We start from the raw sequence: 6,753 nt of genomic DNA, 5'->3' as shown, positions 1-6,753 counted from the left end.
TTTGTCTTCACTGTACCCCGCCCCGCTCCGCCCCGCCCCGCTCCACCCGTCGCGGCACAGTGGGCCCTGGTTAATGTACGTCCTTGACCGTCGGTGCTGCCAAAAACAGCCAAGAAATGACTTTAGCCGAAATATACTGATACTGCAAACTGAAAACTGATGTGGACGCGTTTTGGCCGTTCTTCGGCATGCAACTGCAGGCCACTTCGAATCGCTGCGATTCGATGCGATTCGTTTCGCATCGGAGTGGATCGGATCGTATGGTTTCGTTTTTGGGTACGCGAGTCCGAGTGGACAGACCAGTTTGCGATTGCATCGAGAGATTTATTTATAGACACTCGAACTGGCACTGCACCGACTGCGGCGACTGCACTGGCTCTTAACCTCCATTTGGGACACGCGGCGTATGAGTTATGTCGATTGCGGTTCACTGCAAATTATGCGACACGATTCGCAAAACACCGTCAAGAGTGGCACCATGTGTATGCGATTGCCAAACCCGCGGTGCAAAAAAACCCGCCTGCAAAGAAATATTCTGCACTTCTGGGGAGAACGGATTTTAAGGGCGAAGAATCGCCCACCAGATCACGTGATTATATTTTATTTAAATTAAGATATAGTACCGATAGGCGTTCATTTTGTAGATGGGTCTTCATTGATTGGTCAGCTAATATGTATCTCTATCTTGCGCACCTAACAGGTATTCCTTAGTCGTTATCCTTTCAAATGAGAAGAGCCACCCGAAACTTAAAGAACGTCACATCATAATCGTATTTAAGTCAGCTTAATGCACTTCTTAGTCGGCCATGCCAATAATTTGTGGCCTCATGGGGGATCGGGTATCGGATATCGGGACTCATTTTCTTTGTCAGGTGCGGGCTAAAGTCCGTAAATCAGCGACTTTTTCGCCAGTTGGTTAGTTGGCAATGTCCGACATACGGATGCCCGCAAATCGTCTTAATGGGCCGATAACCAAGTCGAGTCCGTCTTAACTTGGCCAGCCTGCACGCAAGTCAACCCGACCCAGCCCAACCCAAGCCAACCCAACCCAATCGAATCCAATCCAATCCAATCCGAGCCAAAATTGAAACCCAACCGATCCGATCCGAAACGATCCGAACCGAACGGTCCACCGATCCGAACCACCGATTCTAGTTTGAACCGGCACCAAGCAGTTTTGGGCTGATTTCTGTTTTCATCGCCGTCGCCGTCGCCGACTTGCCGGTTTTCAACAATATTTATTTACATACCCTCATTGGGGGTACTCCGCTCACAGCGCCACACTTGTCACCATGTTCCACACCATCTAGATCAGCTGAATACTATGTCATTTCTTGCAATTATGAAGGAGTTCTATAGGAAATTAGACAAGTACTTGTCTACTCCTTAAGTTGTAACAGCTATGTGTTACTTACATAAACTACTAATAACTCTATAAGTCTTTATAAGAGAGTTATGACATTCTTTAATTAGGTTTCTTCATATTTAAGAAGTAATTCAAAGCAGTTGCCCAAATGAAGTGACTTAAATAGCGAAGGTACCAATCCATGATATCTATCTGTGATATACCATATATACTTAATGCTTAGACGTAATAATACAAGATTTGCTCTGCGATTAACCCACAAATTTTAATCTGTGGTATGTTTGGTATTATGAATCACTAATCCCGATGTGTGCAAGAGTATCTAGTGTTTTTCAGTGGCACCAGCCAAGTTTTTGGCACTTGTTCGTGTGGCTCCGTTGCGATTGGGATCGAATCGGATAGGAATGGATCGGATCGAAGGGGCTAAGCCGAGCCATGGACGTGGACAATTGGAAGATTGATGACTGTGCCACAGCGATGGCTAATGATTCAAAGCGGGCCGATACGATACGATACGATACCCCCATATCATTCGATACCATCCTAACTGTCGGTCCCCGATCTATGTAGACTGAACTACCGTTGCGGACTCACCCGTGGACTTCTTGGCTCGCGTGCGTGGGTTTAAATGGGTTGAAATGGGTTGAAATGCGTTGAAATGGATTGAAATGGATTGGGTTGGGCAATTGGTATTTTTTTGGGCAGGAAATCCAGTTGCGTCGCAGAAAATTCTTACTGCACAAGGAGAAAATGTTCATTTTTCATCGCAAAATAATTGCCACTTAAATGGCAGGAACGAAACGACCAGAATTTCCCATACTCAATCATCATTTGGCTAAAGATTTCTTTTGTTGTAAATTATACATTAGGAGCTGGCGAAGCCCGTGTGATTTATGCCGTTTAGTTGAGTTCATTATTTAGGCAACTCGATTCACAAGCGTTGTGAAGAGCTGACGGGAAATTAATATTTAATTAACTGTGACTTGGTAAACAAAACGGCCGGCGAAAAACTTACACTTGCTTCTTGGGATCTATATTTATAATTTTCAACACTTAGCACCCGAACATCTTTTTACTGCCAATAATGACAGCTGTTTAAACCGTTTAATGATTATTTACAATATTAACGAACTGTTTGCGCTAAATGAGTGAAAATACCGGCGTTCACAGTAATTCTTACAACTCGTTGACCATATTGATGAAATAGCCCCGCACAATGCTGATTCACACCTTCCATAATTTTCTCAAGGCTCGCTTCTATCTGTGTACTTTACCTGCCGAAAAAAATATCATAAATAAATTTCTTTATAATTAAAGTACGCCACTTTAAGGCTGTGAATCACTCGCATTGCCTATTTTAAGTTCGACACTTGAACGCCCCGAAAATCGTACTATTTTAATTAAAATCTAGCACTTAAAACGTAATCAGAGAAATTTAATGACCCTTAGCATTAGCTAAAAGCTGTCTAAGGATGAGTAGGGAAATGAGCACTTTAATTTAGCTATCTGCTGAAGTGGAAACTCGGAGAGGCTCAAAAAAAAGTTAATTAAATTGTTATACTCGTATACGGACATCTGCATCCAGACATCCCAATTCACACACAAGTATTCAGCGCAGAAGAAAAAGAAAATATCATATTAAGACACATGTCGCAGAGGAGTTGGGTGGATCGATGAATCGGCAGATTGGCGGATCGGCGGATCGAGGCGGATGGAAACCAATTGGGTCCGGCGCAGAGCGGTCTGCCGATCGCAGATGTATCTGTATCTGTATCTCTATCTGTAACTGTAACTGTATGCGTTTCGGAAGCTACATGTATCTACAGCGGCTTGGCCAAGTGTTAATTGTTCTTAGCCATTATTAATTGATTGAATTAATGAATGAACGGCGGCAGACGATAACGACGACGAACTCGATTCGAACCAAACCGAAGCGAAACGAAACGAAATCGAATCAAATGTTGCTGCAGATGATGAAATGCTGGGGATCCGATGGGTTAGGATGGCATAGTATAGTAAACAATGGCTATTATATGGCGCTACCGTATGATACAACGTTGCGAGGCAGTGAACTTGAAAAGGTTATTAAAAATTCAAGTGCGGTAGTCGGGGCGCTAAGGCAAATAGCCGTGCTCGTATATATTCGTCGCTGTCTGACCCACATGGGTGTCGCCGGATCGGCCAGATAAATAGCCCTATATGTGCACAGTTATAGCCAACTCTTGTCGCTTTCGTGGCACTAGATTTACAGTTCGCAGAGCTCGTAAAGTGATTTGCAATTTGCTAAGGCCAAACACAAACACAAACAGCGAAGCATGGTCCACGAATTCTAACGCACTCTTATCGCCAAAAGATCCAAAAGATTTCACAGATCTGTGAAAATATCGCTGGGCTGGTTAGTCAGCGCCTTCAGATTAGAGTAGCTGCATGCCAGATATTGTTTTCTCTGGAAACCGTAAGAGATTCTACTGGAACCATCAATATTGCAATCCAATCATTTTGGATATATAGACACAGTTCCCATTTGTTTACAACGCAATTTTGGGTAGCACAAACTTATTACCATACTAAAGTCTACTCGAAATACCGTTCGGAGAACTAGTTACATTCCAGTCGAATTCTTTGCGGCCAAATTTGAATATATTTCCTCCATAACCAGACTTCGAGTTCTAGAATCTAGATCTACATCTATCTTATCTCGGGCGGTGGCTTATCTATCGCGTTAGTCAGCCCAAAAGAGCTAAGTATCTTGTGATGACTGGTGAGGATTTGGTCTTTGTTTTCGGGGGTTTTTCTTTGGTTATGCAACCTCACACCGATTTGATTAATAGAGCTGGTTCAGAATATAGCCTATAGATCATAGCCTTTGGAAGATACTAGCACGTGTCGCGCCTCCAATTAGCGCCCCATCTCGTAGATACATAGTACACACTATCATGTGGTGGCAGCGATAATTGTATAAGCCATTATGACTGGAAGTCACATCGCATCGGATCTCCCACCGCCCATTGGCATCCGGGTGACGCATTCAGGAGGCCAAATGAATCAGTCCTATATACACACACACCACAATATACTATACTATTCTATACTATATATGCACATGTACGCACTCGATCCTAACCGAGTCAGCTTGGGGCAGATCAGTGCAGATTGTATTGTGTCTTGGGTGTTTAATTGAAATGGGAGATGGTGGGGGTATCGAATCGCGATATCTAATAAATAAAACGACAATTAAACGAGGGACAACTCGGCACTGTCACCCCAGTCTTCCCGATTCCCCTCTCCCCCCAATGTATCTATGGCTATGGACATGTATCTACATATACATGAGATACACGAGATTGATAACAGCAGCACTGTTTGTCCGCCTGATGACGTCGACAACTTTAGAGCGGTCTGCACTTTGGTATTATTCCACTAGGATCAATTGCGCAGTGCAAAAGGCGTTCGAGGAGTGGGCAATAAAGAGTACAAATTCCTACAATAATTATTAAGTATACGAAAGCGTAGAAGGGTTTTCAAACGACACGTGACTTTAAATCTGATAAATAAATATGTACAATAATGTATAATATACCATAATGCATTGCAGTTTCAAATAGATTTGAAAACAAGCCATTTTCGCATAACAAATGTGGGTTATAGGCTGGCCTTGAAACCGGGTTAAACGAACCGAAATCGTTCAATAGCTTATTCGGGCGTATTTACACAAAAGAAACGTATATATTTTGTTTGAACATAAAGTTGACAGAGAACGAGAAATGAAAGGAACCACCGCTTAATGGCGAGACAAATGTTCTTTAGACCGAGTTTCCAGCCAAATTCTCGAGAAGCAAGAAGGCCAAAACATTGCGGATATGGTAAGCTCGATTGCTGTATGTACATATGTATGTACATATATAAAATCATATACTTTTGAATGGGCCCGCATCTGTGTAGCAGCATAAATATACGTACTCTCACTCTCATATATCCGTATCCATATCGTGACGTCGGAATACCGAAATTGAGATACAAACACCGAGAAGCGATGAGAAGACGACAATAAACGACAACGTCGTTCGTTTAAGCAAACAAATAAATAATTAATAAATTAAAAATGAAACGATAAAAATTGCTTGACGGCTTGTCTGGCTCTTTTGTTTCTGCCCCAACAATTATGGAAGCATTGGAAGTTGGGGGCTTTTGTTTTGTTTGTCCATCCACCCGTTTGTTTGACGTCGCTGCGCCCCAAACAATTGCACTTGAGGTAGCCTATGTATATCTCTGTATATCTCTGATATCGCATATGTATCTCATACATATAAGCGATTTAATGTGCCATATTCCTCGATTTATCAATGGCGTTGCGCCAATTGTTGTTTCATCTCTTCCATTAACGGCAATTATTGGCAATTATCGAATTAAGATGTGCTAAAATTAGGGGGGCGATATGACCGAATCGGGGGGATATGGCGATATCGCTGCCGCTAAATCCAATTTTCAATATATGCATCCCCACAAGCACACACTCACACTCACACACACACAATCGGATACTCCACGAAAGTGGGCGTGGCATCCGATAATTTCTAATGAAAGTTGAAAAGCGCCGCTGGAAGCGATTGGCTGGCGTGTGAATCCCACATGCTGCGCAGTCGACTTCCGCACAGTGGGCCCAAATTCAAGAACTCCAATTCCACGATCACTAATTAGGAACGGGCAAAACCGCAAAACTGAATAACATTCAAAATCCTCTTTAAATGTTGATAGATTATTGACATTAGGAATAAAATCCAAATGCTACCTCGTTAGATGTACATATCTTTTTATTACATTATTTGCATTCAGTTCATGATTCAAATCTAGTGTGACTTTATATGTTTGGTTTGAAAAACGTAATGTACAGTTTACCAAATCACTTAGAATTTCATTAATTTCCTAAGTCAACGTAATTGAAGTAATTGACATGCAAATGTAAGAAAACACAGTTTGCCTTGATTCTGATTAATATTAATTATTTGCATATTATTTGTATTTGATTTGTAAAACGTAATAGGCAGCGTGCCAACTAGGAAATATATTTACCAAATCAATGTGATTAGATTAATTTGCTGGTCGAACCACCGATTTGCATTTGATTTTCAGAAATTCGAATGGGATAGTAAAATTCGAATTCGAAAGAGAAATTTTCGCGATCTTAACATTCTTACGATGCTTTAAATAGGTTCCTTGTAATATTTGGTGAACATGTTATTTTGCACTTAAAATATATTTGATTTGTTAAAACGTAATAGGCAAGCTGCCAAGTGGCTAATGTTTACCAAAACAATTTGATTCAATTATTCCCCTTCTTTTTTTTTTTTGTATTTGTATTTTTGTGTCTGGGCAAACAGCCAACTGGC

Source organism: Drosophila teissieri, chromosome X, assembly GCF_016746235.2.
Source record: "Drosophila teissieri strain GT53w chromosome X, Prin_Dtei_1.1, whole genome shotgun sequence".
Lineage (NCBI taxonomy): Eukaryota > Metazoa > Arthropoda > Insecta > Diptera > Drosophilidae > Drosophila > Drosophila teissieri.
The sequence above is the reverse complement of the archived record's forward strand: the minus strand, read 5'-3'. Positions refer to the sequence as shown.